Source organism: Pseudonaja textilis, chromosome 1, assembly GCF_049901715.1.
Source record: "Pseudonaja textilis isolate UNSWEBS1 chromosome 1, rPseTex1.2, whole genome shotgun sequence".
NCBI classification, from domain to species: Eukaryota; Metazoa; Chordata; class Lepidosauria; order Squamata; family Elapidae; genus Pseudonaja; species Pseudonaja textilis.
Genome location: NC_141990.1, coordinates 317,584,185 through 317,598,376, shown reverse-complemented (window position 1 = coordinate 317,598,376; position 14,192 = coordinate 317,584,185). Strand labels below are relative to the sequence as shown.

At 49.6% G+C, this 14,192-nt stretch overlaps 1 protein-coding gene across 8 annotated transcripts in view; it reads right to left on the bottom strand.

Moving 5' to 3' along the window:
• RFX2 (regulatory factor X2) overlaps window positions 1-13,264 on the bottom strand; it is a 65,857-nt gene extending 52,593 nt beyond the window's left edge. For 5 of the 8 annotated variants that reach the window (XM_087922567.1, XM_087922573.1, XM_087922574.1 and 2 more), the window contains exon 1: window positions 13,115-13,232. The gene's annotated coding sequence lies outside the window, so the exon portion shown is untranslated. Of the gene's footprint in view, window positions 1-13,114 lie in introns of all 8 variants that reach the window. The other 3 variants (XM_087922568.1, XM_087922569.1, XM_087922571.1) reach the window with 3 other exon arrangements.
• Window positions 13,265-14,192: the final 928 nt, after the last annotated feature.

Here is a 14,192-nt window from a genome sequence, read left to right as displayed (position 1 = left end):
GAGTCTGTCATCTGCACCTGTCTGGTTTGGTTCTGCAACCCAACGAGACAGACACAGACTCCAGAGGATAATTAGGACTGCAGAAAAAACAATTACTACCAACCTGCCTTCCATCGAGGACCTGTATCCTGCACGAATCAAAAAGAGGGCTGTGAAAATATCTACAGACCCCTCACATCCCGGACATAAACTGTTTCAACTCCTTCCCTCAAAACGATGCTATAGAGCCCTGCACACCAGAACAACTAGACACAAGGACAGTTTTTTCCCAAATGCCATCACTCTGCTAAACAAATAATTCTCTCAACACTGTTCAACTATTACAAAGTCTGCACTACTATTACTATTAATCTTCTCATCACTCTTTATCACCCATCCCCTCCCACTTGTGATTGTAGGACTGTAACTTTGTCGCTTGCATCCTTACGATTCATATTGACTGTTTCCTAGTATGATTTAATTGCTTGTTGTACCCTATGACTATCATTAAGTGTTGTACATTATGATTCTTGACAAATGTATCTTTCCTTTTATGTACACTGAGGGTATTTTCACCAAGACAAACTCCTTGTGTGTCCAATCTCACTTGGCCAAGAAAGTACTCTTATCATCCTGGTCAAATGGCTCTCCAGTCTCTTCTTAAAATCCTCCAGTGATGGAGCAGCCACAAGGCAAGCCATTCCAATGATTAATCGTTCTCGCTGTCAGGAAACTTCTTCTTAATTTTAGGTTGGATCTCTCTTCAAAACAGCTTCCACCCATTGTTACTCCTTGTTCTTCCCTCGGGGGCTTTGGAGAAGAGGATTTATAGATGTTCTATAAAGAATCTGAGTTAAACCGACCATCTTTTCTTTGTGGGAAATTTATCTCCTCTTTCCCACGTTAGCCAGGTTTTTCTGCCCACGTTCCCAAAGTTTGCAGGCTACTTCCAAAAATTCCCCCCCCCCATTTTATGGTGACCAAAAAGGAAAGGAATATATGGGGGACCCTCCCATCCACTGCCTGTAAATGGAACGCCAATCAATCACGCTGACCTTAAATCAAAGGTCACTTTTTGTTCTGGACCTTACTTTCGCTGTCTCTCCACCGTGCGAGAAGGTCATCTAGGTTGTTCTGCAACGTGCTGATTCCCTCGGGAGACAGCTTACTTGTTGGGGCTTCGCAGATATCCAGGAGCTCCGTCCATAAGTCTGCATAGCGGCGATCCTGCCTGTCCCAATCCCTCCTATAGCATGACTCCATAGGTTCGGTAAGCTTCCTATGCTGTCCGAGGTCATAGGCTTTCTGAGGTATCGTCGCTTCTGCGGAGGTTGGGACATCCAAAACTGGGTTTGGGGAACCAGACTCCACGTTCACATTGAGGGTGGGTGGAGGGTTCAAGTCCTCTGGTACATCGGAGACATCTGTCATGGCTGAAGACGTCGCCATGCTTCAAATTGGCAAAAGGTGAATGTTGGAAAATTTAGTGGTTTTCTGTGTAATTCCCTTTTGTCCACTAGGGTGTGCTGCAAGCAGGTATCTGAATGTAGAAACTTCTGGGAAATTCAGCACTTGACCATGTAGATGGCGCTGCAGGCGTGTGGCTGAATTGAGAAAATTCAGTAAATTTCAGTGGTTGACCACTAGAGGGGTGCGTTGCAAGGTCTAGAAGACGTTGGCACAGTACACTGGTTGGCCGCTAGAGGGTGCGTTGCGAGGTCTGGAAGACAGCGCATTGCACAGATTGGCCTGTTAATGGTACTTGCTAGTTCTGGGAGACACTGTTGTGATGCACAGATTGGTCTCTCAGTGATGCTGGACCCTTGGGTTAAAGTGACAAGTTGCTAAAATTAGGAAACTTCCTGTAAATTCAGTACTTGCCACAAGGTGGAGCTAGACAGCAAAGATTGCTGTAAGCTACTTGCCATCAGATGGTGCTATAGGCTATTAGTTGAACTGCAGCCAATTAGGCTGAGATGAATAATTAAAGAGATGCAATACTTTAGTACATTGCATGAACACTGTGATTAAATAATTTCTCTTTGCTGAGCAGTGTAGGCTGTTAGACTGGCCTTTAAATTATTTTCTAAATTGTATGTCAATGAAAAAATCTTGCTCTGTCAGCAAAGAGAGGCAACCTGCTTTAGGTTTCTCTCTTCAGGGGGAGGGGATGTGCCCATTGCTCTGGAAACGGCCGAATCCAAGGAATTTTTACGACCCTGTTGCTTAGATCCCGTCGTAAACTAATTAAAGGGGCCTCTTTATTGCTTTGCCTCCCTTCCAGATGAGCAGAGGAAATCAACAATTATCCCTTTCTGACTGAAGCCTTAGGAATTAACAGATTTTCTTACTTAAATCCTGTTTCTTGTTTGCAAAAAAAAGAAGTCTTAGAGGTGCCAGGGAGAGACGGGGATGATGGTGCTTGTCTCTGGCAAGTGGGGGGATTTCCGGCCCCTCCCAATAATTCAAACATGCTGTATAACTTCAGTTGCTCAAAGGGAGACACAAGAGAGAGAGAGAGTCCTTCACAGGCAAACTGATTAATTTATATCTTTACTTTGGAAACTCAGATTAGCATGGTGCTTTGACTTGGGAGTTCGGATTTCAATATCCTTGTGCTTTTCATGGGAATACGGAGATAGGACCATCTTTTTACTGTTCTGGACCTTACAACCACGATCTGATTATAAAGCAGACAGATTAAACTCCACAAAGGCATCCATACAAAGTCTCTTTATTCGTTCATCAGACATCCTCAAATATAACTCACAGTTAAGTCGAGGTTCATCTCAAGGTCCAATTCTCTGCATAGCTGACTTTCTGGTGTAAAAGGATGGTAATCTTTCATCCCATATCGTAGGAGCAAGGAGGTGAGATCTTGCACACGGCTGGGTTCAGGCAAGTGTGGACAAACCTTCCCCCAACCCACCAAGGGTCGATTCAAGTGACCAATCGGGATTACAGAGGTGGCCACATGACATGGACTACATTTCCCAGGATACCTTAACTACATTTACCATGATGCATTCCCTTAAGGGAACAGCTCCTAATTCCTAACTGACTATCCCAAATCCCTATTAACTATAACTGGCTGGATGGCACACTTTTCAATCCCTTCTTTCTTGGCTAGAAAGAAGCCAAACACAGATTCAGAGCGAGGAAGACAGTTATTGCGGTAAAGTTACACGGGGGGCCTCCTTGTGCTAACGGCCATCCCTGAGAAGCCGTATCCAGAGGGACCCCAGAGGAATGTCATTGTTCGGGAAAATCCACATTTCTGACTTTATGGCCCCGGACTGAATAACCTATGAAAACCTGCTTGGGGGGCCAGAAAGGTTTCATTGGAAGAAAAACAAAGTGGAAGGAAGTCCCTTTTCTCATTTTAATTTTTTCAACATCCTTTCCAGAAAAAGAGAGAAGCAGTGGGGGGGCTTCAAATAATTTAACAACCAGTTCTGGCAAATAAATGGGGAAGAAATAAACGGTGGCAGGGACGGATGTTATTTTCCTGGGCTCCGATAGGACCGCAGATGCGGTCTGCGGCCAAGAAACTCAAAGATGCTTGCCCCTGGGGAGGAAAGCTATGGCAAATCTGGACAGCACCCTCCAAAGCAGAGACAAGAGGGCGTAGAGTCGACGCTGTGGTTTTTCCCGGTTGCCAGGCACGGCTGCGAAAGTTGGACCGTAAGGAAAGCTGAGCGCCAACGCATGGCGGCCTTTGAACTCCGGGGCTGGAGGAGAAGGTCCCTGCGAGTCCCTTGGGCTGCAAGGCGATCAAATCGATCGGTCCTATGGGGAGATCCACCCTGGCTGCTCTTTAAAAGGCCGGACCCTGAAGACGAAACTCAAGGACTTTGGCCACCCAATGAGAAGGACTCCCTGGAGAAGAGCTGAATGCTGGGAACGATGGAGGGCAGAAGAAGAAGGAGGGGACGGCAGAGAAGGAGGGGGCTGGATGGAGTCCCTGAAGCAGTCAGGGTGAGCTTAAATGGGCTCACTAGAAGACCTCCAAGGCCCCTTCCAGCTCTGGTTCTGGTTCTGGTTCTGGTTCTGGTTCTGGTTCTATCTATCTATCTATCTATCTATCTACCTACCTACCTACCTACCTACCTACCATTTATCTGTGTCTGTCTGTCATCTGATCTACCTACCTATTATCTATTTATCTGTCTGTCTGATCTATCCATCCATCCATCCATCCATCTCTATCCTGCGGTGGCGCAGTGGTTAGAATGCAGTACTGCAGGCTATTTCTGCTGACTGCCAGCTGCCCGTAGTTTGGCAGTTCGATCTTGACCAAGGTTGACTCAGCCTTCTGTAAAAGGCGTAAAAGGACGCAGATTGTTGGGGGGGAAGAGGCTGACTCTTTAAAAACCTCTTAGAGAGGGTGATAAAAGCTCTGTGAAGCGGTATATAAGTCTAAAGCGCTCCAGCTATTGCTATCCGGAAGAGTCAGACTCTTTTACCATGTTTTCCACCTCATTTAACAGGAACCGGCCTCTTCTTCCATCCTCGTTTTACGTGCCACGTTTTATTGAGTGTTTTACACGGTTTGTATGGTTTTAATTGTACGCTGTCCAAAGTCACTCAAGAGCGAAACGGCAGAGGGAGGGGGGGTCTCTTAAGTTGGATAAATAAATTTAAAAAAACGAAAGCTGAAACACCAAGCAGAAAAAAAATATATGTTCCTTTCACTGTAAGGAGGAGTCTTTCACCTTTATGTAGGCAAGAAAAGGGAGAGTGGAACTGACGGGGGGAAGAAAAGAGAGAGAGACTTCTAGCACTGATGAATGAATGAATGAATGAATGAATGAATGAATGAATGAATGAATTTATTGGCCAAGTGTGATTAGATACACAAGGAATTTACCGAGGGTGTTACCTGGTTGGGTCATGAAACATCAAACAACCCAGCTCAGAGAGCCATAAGGACCCCGTAAAAAAAAACGTGGGAAAAGCAGAGTCACCTTCCTGAGGGAGATCTTGAGATGTTTCATGATTTGAGGCCAACACAGGTGAGTGGTTGACTTGGTTTGTATTGGAATTAAAATTCTTTTTTTGGCCAACTGGGATTGGACAGACAAGGAATTTGTCCCCAGTGCATAAGCTCTCAGTGATGGAGCGTTGGTCTGTCATGGCATCTCCAGGCGAGATCCGGACGGGACTTCCTGGACAAGCAATGCGGACCAAGAACAAATACCCTGAAGGAGCTTCCTACGTCCTTTGGAAGTCGTCTCCTGATTCAGAAACCTGAGGGCTGGACTTTTGCTCTGGGTTTCCGTGCCAATTTTGAGACAAGAATTTAGTCTCTGACAGCTACAGACCCCTGGCTGTCCTCACTGGGGAAGGCGGAGATAAAGATTTGAGTTCTCTTGGGAGCTTGCATTTATTTGAATTCTTCTGCCTGTAGACGACAACAGAAATTCAGCAGCTTGTTCTGGGTGGGGTTTTTTTTGCAGATGTTTTATAACCCAACTATGCAATATCATCAGTGCTAGAAGGAGAAAGAGAAGAAGAGGAGGCAGAGGAGGAGGAGGAGGAGAATATGATCCTTGGTCTCTGAGCTTGGTGGTTTTCTTGCAGATTTATAACCCAACTAGGGAATATCATCAGTGCTAGAAGGAGAAAGAGAAGAAGAAGAAGAAGAAGAGGAGGAGGAGGAGGAGGAGGAGGAGGAGGAGGAGGAGGAGGAGGAGGAGGAGGAGGAGGAGGAGGAGGAGGAGGAGGAGGAGGAGGAGAATAATAATATGATCCTTGGTCTCTGAGCTTGGTGGTTTTCTTGCAGATATTTCATTACCCAACTAGGTAACATCATTTTCCCCGCAACGCCATCACTCTGCTAAACAAATAATTCCCTCAACCTTGTTCAACTATTACAAAGTCTGCCCTAGTATTACTGTTAACCTTCTCATCACTCCTTAGCACCCATCTCCTCCCACTTGTGACTGTATGACTGTAACTTTGTCGCTTGTATCCTTACGATTTATATTGACTGTTTCCTAGTATGATTGATTACTTATTGTACCCTATGACTATCATTAAGTGTGTAACTTACGATTCTCGACTCCTGACGAATATACCTTTTCTTTTATGTATACTGAGAGTATTTACACCAAGACAAATTCCTTGTGTGTCCAATCACACTCGGCCAATAAAGAATTCTATTCTACTCTACTCTACTCATCAGTGCTAAAATGAGAAGAGGAAGAGGAGGGGGGGAGGAGGAAGAAGCAGCAGAAAAGGAGGAGGAAGGAAAAGGAGAAGTAGGAGGAGGAGGAGAAGAGGAGGAGGAGGAGGAAAAGGAGTATGACAATACGATTCTGGGTGATCTATGAGCTCTGTGATTTTCTTTCAGATGTTTCATTACCCAACTAGGTAACATCATCAGTGCTAGAAAGAGGAAGAGGAGGAGGAAGAGGGAGTGGGAAGAGGAAAACAATGTTCTCTGAGTGTTCTCATCAATTTGTGCACAAACTCACTGCAGCAACCCTGAACAGCAGAAAAAGAGAAACAGAGCATTGATGCAACGTTTTCCAACACAGTGGATATCCACGCAACTTTATCAAAAAGTGCCCGACTCAACCCAATACCGCACAACCAACACAAGCCCTAATTTAAAAAAACAACAACACTGCCATGCATCACCTACTACTATAACCACTACGACAACATCTACCGCTACAACCACATGGAATCAGCATAAGCAGACAAGCCAACAACAGCCCTTCACCATAACCTACGCAGACCAAAAGACACAGCGGCCCCAGAATGAAAAAAACAACAACAAGGAAGAATCATATTCTACAACATGCAGTGCAACCACCACTATGTAGGAGAAACAGGCAGAAGGCATCCAGGAACGCCAGCGACATGAGGAAAACGCTTTCATTTTACAACATATGCACAGACTTTTAACCATATGGCCCCTCCTGGACCAAGCCAATTCCGAAAACGCCAGGGAGTTCCTACAAGTCTGGCACCTGGACAAATCGGCCATCAACAGATACATAGACGTAAACAGTATCTTTACGCTATCCAAACGAGACCATCAACGGGCCCAGAAGGGAACAAAAACGCTTCCCCACCAGCAGTCAGCGCCCAGAGGAGCATCGATTGACTCCAAGGTTGACATCAGACTAGCAAGCAGACTTCAGACCAACGTTTCCTGACAGTGAGAACAATCGGCCAGGGGAATGGCTTTCCTTCCATAAGTTGTGAATGCTCCAACGCGGGAAGCTTTGTAAGAAGAGATCGGACAGCCAATTGATTTGTCTGAAGTGGTGTCATCTGAAATAATACGTTTGTGGGGCACCGTGCAAAAGCGATAAAACGTGTGGCAAAAAAATAGCTCAGCCCGTAGGGCTTTTGCTGAGAGGAATCCTTTGGCGCGGCATGAAATGGTTTATTTCATCTTAACGTTTCAAGTGGGAAATCTTAGTTCCTGCCCTAATGGAAGGTCCTGCCTGGCCCGTCTTCTCAAGAAAGCAGAACTCTTGAACCGGAAGCCATTTCAAAACGGAAACTTTTATTGGAAGATTGTGAGAGCGAGAGGAAAGGACGGAGGCAGGAACCGGAGGTTTCCGGCTGGAAACCATTAGATTAAACCATTGCAAACAGAGCCCCTGCCCCAAGTCCAGTCCATCATATTCAAGCCAATCCCTGAGGTGCGAAGATGTTCTGGGAAACTCTTGGCCCGAGAAGGTGATAAACGCCAAACGCCGCCGGTGTCCAAGGCAACGCTGCCGGTCTTCTCCAGAGACGAGATACGGCAGCTGGCTCCAGGCACATTCCTTCCCCCCCCCCCACCAAGGTCCCAAAAGTTACAGCGAACCAAAGCAAAGAATAGAAACAGAAACTCCATTCAGAGATACAACACCCCCCCCAAAAAAACCCCTCTCCACTCCCACCAGAATGACAAGCATCCTATAGGAATCTATGGGCCTGAGACATGGCATAAGATAAGGCGGCGTTGGCGAACCTTTTCGGTACTGAGTGCTGAAACGGGAGTGCGTGTGCACGGGAGTGCCAGAAACCGGAAGAGCAGCTCCCCGGCGTGCATGTGTATGCCGGGAAGCTGAGCTTCCGGTTTCCAGCGTGTACATGCGCACCGGCCACCCAGTCTTCCGGTTTTGGGCGTGCATGCGCGCGCGCAAAGACCACCTGGCCTCGGGGAATCACCCGAGTTGTGTAAATGGGTGTGTAGCCTTCTTGGAACTGCTGACATCATCATCTCCCTCCGGTCTACAACACGGCCCGTTCAGCGGTTCCAAGAAGGCTCCAAGCGGGCTCAACCTCTCTCCAAAACGAATGCAAAGCATGCTGTCTTGCCAGGAGTATAAATCCTTCGCTTCCCCATCATCCGGACAGAGAGGAAGAAGCTTCTTGGAGGAGAAGCGAAACGTTTTCAAAAAAACAACAACCCTGAAACAGCACATGACCTGAGGACACAGATAAGCCTCCAAGTGGCCTCAACGACCCTCTAAAAAGGATGCAAATGACCAGCTGTCTGCAAGGAGCATCAATCCTTCCCTTCCCCACCATCCAGTCGGAACTGAAGAAGCTTCTTGGAGGAGAAGCGAAACGTCGTCAAAGAAAAATCAGAAAGTCCCTTTTGCCTCTTTGGGGAAAAAAAAAAGAAAAAGAAAAAAAGAAAGCACTTTTGGGATACCAAACTCAGAGAGCACCCAGGAGCCCAAAAAGGAGTTTGACTGAGAGAGAAAGGAGTTGAATATCTGAAGCTCGGTCGGGGTCATTTTGTCTGACATGGTACCTAGTTTTTCCTGACGGGGAAGAAAGTTGGAGTAGAAGACCTGCAAAGTGGTCCCTCCCAACTCTCTTCTTGGGATCTAAATTTGCAGCCTTTCGAGGTCTGGACCGGCACTCCAACCCGGACGGAGTTCAGGCAGGGCTCTCCAAAGCGAAAGTAAAAAAAACATCGTCCAGGCGGCTTCAAGGTCTCTGCAGGCCATGCAGGGAAATGGAAACACCCGCTCCCCCCGCCCCCCCTCCCCGCCCGGCCCTGGAAGAAACTGCAGAAAGCCAAAAAGGACAGGAAGCGGGGAAGGGCGAGAAGAGGAGGCCAGGCGCCTCTTGCAACACCAGGGCAGTGACGCTGCACTTCCCCACTTGTGCACGGAAGAGAGAGCGGCCGACGAAGGGAAGAGCCGAGTTGGCACCGCAGCGATGAACGAGGGCGGTGGTGGGGGCGGTGGGGGGCATTTAAGCAAAGTGGGTGCCGCGGTCCGGATGAGGCAAGGGAGGGCAGAGAACAGGACTGGATTTCCAGGTTGGCATCAAAGCTGTTCTCCCCGTCCTCTTTCAATGGAATTGCCCTATCCGGCAAACTTCCATGCAGTTTGGGTTTGAAGTGGGCGTTGCAGCCTTTTTTTTTTTTTCTCACCAGGCTGCCATTTAGGACATGGCACTTTAAAAAAAAAGAAAAAAGAAAAGAAAACACTTTAGAAAAGTGCCTGGGAAGATACTGGGGGGAAAAAAAAAAAGAAAAGAGAATTGAAAAAACAAACCCAGATTGCGAAGATGTCGAAACAAATAAATAAGCCGGCACGGGTTGGTTGAAAACAGGCCGCGCCCGACGAATCTCATTTCATCCTTTGACAAAGTGACTAAATGAGTAGACCAGGGAAACGCTGTGGAGAGAGTATACTTGGGAGTTCAATAAGGCATTCGACAAAGTAGACCGCAATTTACTTCTCGATAAGCTAGAAAAAAACGTGGGATAGACAGCATCACCCCCAGATGGATTCGTAACCGGCTGAAACGGCTGCCTGAAATGCTATAGGGCAGTGGTGGCGAACCTGTTTTCTTGTGCTGTGCCGAAAGCGTATGCGTGCCGGCACCTACAGTGTGATGCGCGGTGCGCATGCAACACCCCCCCGCCCCTTTACCTGCACCGTGCCATGCGCGTGCCTCCCAACTGTTTTGGGGTCCGTTTGAGGCCTTTCTCGGCCTCCCAGAGGCTCCAGGGAAGCCTCCGCAGCCTTGGGAGTCCGAAAAACAGGCCTTTCTGGAAATACTGGGAGTGCCCGTTTTGAACCTCCGGAGAGCCTCTGGAGCCCGGGGGAGGCCGTTCTCGCCCTCCTGGGGGCTTGTGGGAAGCCTCTGCAGCCTTGGGAGGCTGAAAAATGGGGCCCGTTTCGGCACTTCCGGTATTTCCTCAAAAGGGCCGAAAATCGGCCGGGAGGCACGCACATGCGCAGTGCGGGTAAGTTTGGCTGGGGCTCGCGTGCATGCACAAATGGCTCCACGTGCCACCTGTGTCATGCATTCCATAGGTTCGCCATTGCGGCTCTAGGGTCCCCTGCTTGAGCTGGGGGAGGGGGGGTTGGACTAGAAGACCTCCAAGGTCCCTTCCAGCTCTATTCTGATTAAACCTCTCCACTCTTGCACATCCGCCTCTTCTTCATTGCATGCTGAGAACAGTAATCCTAAACCATAAACCCATTAAACCACGGGCGTGTCTGGCCAATTGCATCTCGGGTTAATAAGCGGAGGTAGGAGCGAGAGCTTTAGGCCCAAACGGGACCTGTTGCTCCCAGTGGGTCCGTTTCCTCGCCTGGATGAAAACGAACTAAAATTCCGACTAAAAAGAACGATTCAGCCAAAAGGAGAAGGAGAAGGAGAAGGAGAAGGAGGAGAAGGAGAAGGAGAAGGAGAAGGAGAAGGAGAAGAAGAAGAAGAAGAAGAAAAAGAAGAAGAAAGAAAGAAGAAGAAGAAGAAGAAGAAGAAGAAGAAGAAGAAGAAGAAGAAGAAGAGTAGTGATTATCTCCGTTTCCTGAGCCGGGCTTTGATCATTTGTGGCGGGGGCTGTGGGAGTGTCTCGTCAACAGATAAACCATCCTCGCCGTCATAAACGCTCTTATCGTTCACCCAGCTGAGAGTAGCTTTTATCAGGAACCGCAGCCGCAAAAGGCACTGTCAGCCTTCCTCCCCCTCCTCCTCCTCCTCCTCGCATCACGTCAATCTGCGTCAGGCCACTAAGGTCACTTCCAAATGTTTGCAAAGTGCCTCAAAACTCATCCACGGCTCGGCCGTGCTCCAAATCCCGAGGCCAAACGGGCCCGCCCCTTTTTCCTGCTCCTCTCTGGTTCAATTTCAGAGAGAGAGAGAGAGAGAGAGACAGAGACAGACAGACAAGGATCAGCCCAGCGTGCAATGGAAAAGGAAGGCCGGGTTGAGCTTATGTGAAATCTAATCTCTCCAACGCCGAGTCGAGGGAGGAGGCAGCCGCGGCAAGTCCTGGCACGCCAAGCCAGACAGAAGTCAGCTCCAGCAGGAATGTCAGCCAGATTTGAAGAGTGCTGGCATTTGAGAGGGGAGGGGGATGTTTTAAATAGATCGGGGCGGCTCTGGCCAAGACCCCTGAGCTGCCTGGAAGGAATTCCACCAGGATCTGCGCCGCAAACCAAGTTCAGTCCTGATTCCCCAGCCTGCCTTCGAGAGAAGCCAGGTGGTATAAAAAGGCCAGAAATGGGGAAAAGTCCCTGCCACAAACAGCAATCCAAGAATGCCGGAGGATTCTTCCTGTCTGTCTTTCTGTCGTTCCTCTTCCTCTTCCCTCCCTACTCCCTTCCCCTTTCTTTTCTTTGTTTCTCTTTCTTCCCTTCCTCTTCCTATCCCCTTCCTTCCTGCCGACCTGCCTTCTTCTTTCTTTCTTTCTCTTTCCTTTTCTTTCTTTCTTCTTCCTATTCCTCCCTACTCCTTCCTTCCTTCCCCTTTCTTTTCTGTTCTTTCTCTTTTTCTTTCTTCCCTTCCTCTTCCTATCCCCACCTTCCTTCCTTCCTACCTGTTTTCCCTCCCTACCCTTTCTTTCTTTCTTTCTTTCTTTCTTTCTTTCTCTTTTCTTATCTCCCTCTTTTCTCCTTCCCTTCCTATCTCTTTGCTTCCTTCCTCTCCCAATCTCTTTCCTTCCATCCTTCCCCTACCCCTTCCTCTCTTTTTCTTTTCTTTCTTTGCTTCTTTCTTTCTTCTTTCTTTCTCTTTTCTTATCTCCCTTTCTCCTTCCCTTCCTATCTCTTTGCTTCCTTCCTCTCCCAATCTCTTTCCTTCCATCCTTCCCCTACCCCCTTCCTCTCTTTCTTTCTTTCTTTCTTTCTTTCTTTCTTTCTTTCTTTTTTCTTATCTCCCTCCTTTCTCCTTCCCTTCCTATCTCTTTGCTTCCTTCCTCTCCCTATCTCTTTCCTTCCATCCTTCCCCTATCCCCTTCCTCTCTTTCTTTTTCTTTCTTTGCTTCTCTTTCTCTCTCTCTCTCTCTCTTTCTTTCCTTCCTTTCTCCTTCCCTCCCCCCACAACACACCAGAGTCAGCCCTATAGCAGGAAAGCCAGGAGGTCCCTTGACAGCTCGCACCTTCAACCACCGCGTGTGTCATTTCCCTGCCAACCCAAACTGGATTCCCCGCAGCAGACGCTCCCGTACGAGGATGCCCCCCACCCCAGGCTGCCACTCAAACCAACCCCCCTTCCTTTGCCACCCATCCTAACGAATGGAGGCGAGAAGGGGCAAGGCAGAGTACCCCCTGCCCACCAACCCGCAACCCCCAAATGAACCAGGGGCTTTGGGAGCTCAGGAGGGGCACGGTGCAAAAGAGTTTGGGAAAAAATATCTAGAATTTCCCACGCTCAGCAACTTTTAAGATGGGCGGACTTCAACTCCCAGAATTCCCGGACAGCTAAGCTGTCCGGGGAATTCTGGGAGTTGAAGTCCGCCATCTTAAAAGTTGCTGAGCGTGGGAAACACCGTCCAGGGAGCCCCCCCGAACTCAGTTTAATCGCCCCTAGACCAAAATTACAGGGTGGGGGGACCCTGAGCCAGGCCCTCCCGTAAGGAAAGCTTGCCAACAAGGGTTGGGGGGTGGCAGCAAATGGGGGTCCCTGGTCCCCGGGTGGGGTGGGGTGGGGGTGCCTGCAACCCTCCCCAGGGGCTCCATCTGCACCTCGGCCGTCCGTTGCTTCTCGGGGGCCAACTTGCTCTAGAGTCACTCCGGATTAACGAGGCCTCCTACCCCCCACCGCCGCCGCCCCGCCGCTCCCCAAACATCCCGGAACTCCTGTCCGGCTCCGGAACGCTTCGAGTCCCGGGCGCGGAGCCCTTCCGAAGGGGGACCCCGCCGCGTCTTACCTGGCCTCCCCGGGGCTCCGGGACTCCCCGCGGGGCTGCGCTGGGTTCCGGCGGCCGGGGGTGCAGGCGGCGCCGGCGGCGGCGGCGGCGGCGGCTCCCGTTGGCAAGTAACCGTCTCCAGGGCTACGGTCACTATGGCGCCTCCTCGCGCGGGGGTTTCGAGGCAACTGTTGCTAGCCTGCCCCGTGACGACAGCGGGCACGCCCCTCCCGGCCGGCCCCGCCCATTCGGCTCGCTCCGATTGGGCGGCTGTCATAAGGCGGGGCGGGGGGGCGGAAGAGAGGAGGAGGGGCCGGCGGTTGGCGCGCGTTTTGGCGCCAAAGTGCCTGAGGAGAATGAGGGAGGGAGGGGGGAGGGGGGAAGGGGCGGTGCCGAGGGTCTCTGGGCATGTACAGAGCGCCTAAGGGGGAGCGAATCCCGCCTTACGCGAGAAATACAGCTGGTTTTGAAGCGCCCACATGAGCCTTTTTTGGGTGTGTGTGTGTGTGTGTCATGTTGAGCCATGTTGTCCATTCCGCTGGGGATGATGGGACTTCATGTCTATACAGGTTCTCTGTCACCCGGGTTGTCCCATAGGTGCTTTGTTTTCAAGAGGCAACTGGATTTTTTGGGTGTGTGTGTGTGTGTGTGTGTGTGTGTGTGTGTTTCCTTGAAGAGGTTTTGCTTCTCATCTGAGTAGCTTCTTCCACTCTATAAGACAGAGCCGAAGAAGCTTTTCCAAGGAGAAGCGAAATGTCTTCAAAGAAAACCCCCACCCCCCAAAAAAGTCCAGTTGCTTCTTTAAAAAAAGGCACCTTTGGGATGGGACAATGTTTAGGCTGCCATACCAGCCGCCCCTTTTTGGGTGGGGGGGTGAACAATGGTGGCTAATCTTTGTGGGGTCCTGTGACGAAAATTGCGTGCGCACTTGTGTGCCAGCACCCAGTAGGCAATGCGTGCGGTGGGGGGGGCATGCTCCCTGCACATGTGTGCATGACCCCCGTGTGCAATGCATCTGTGCATGTGTGTGAGACACCCCCTGCTCATGCCATGTGTCTCTGTGCATGCGCACGCTTTTCCTGCAACCCTCCGCACCAGA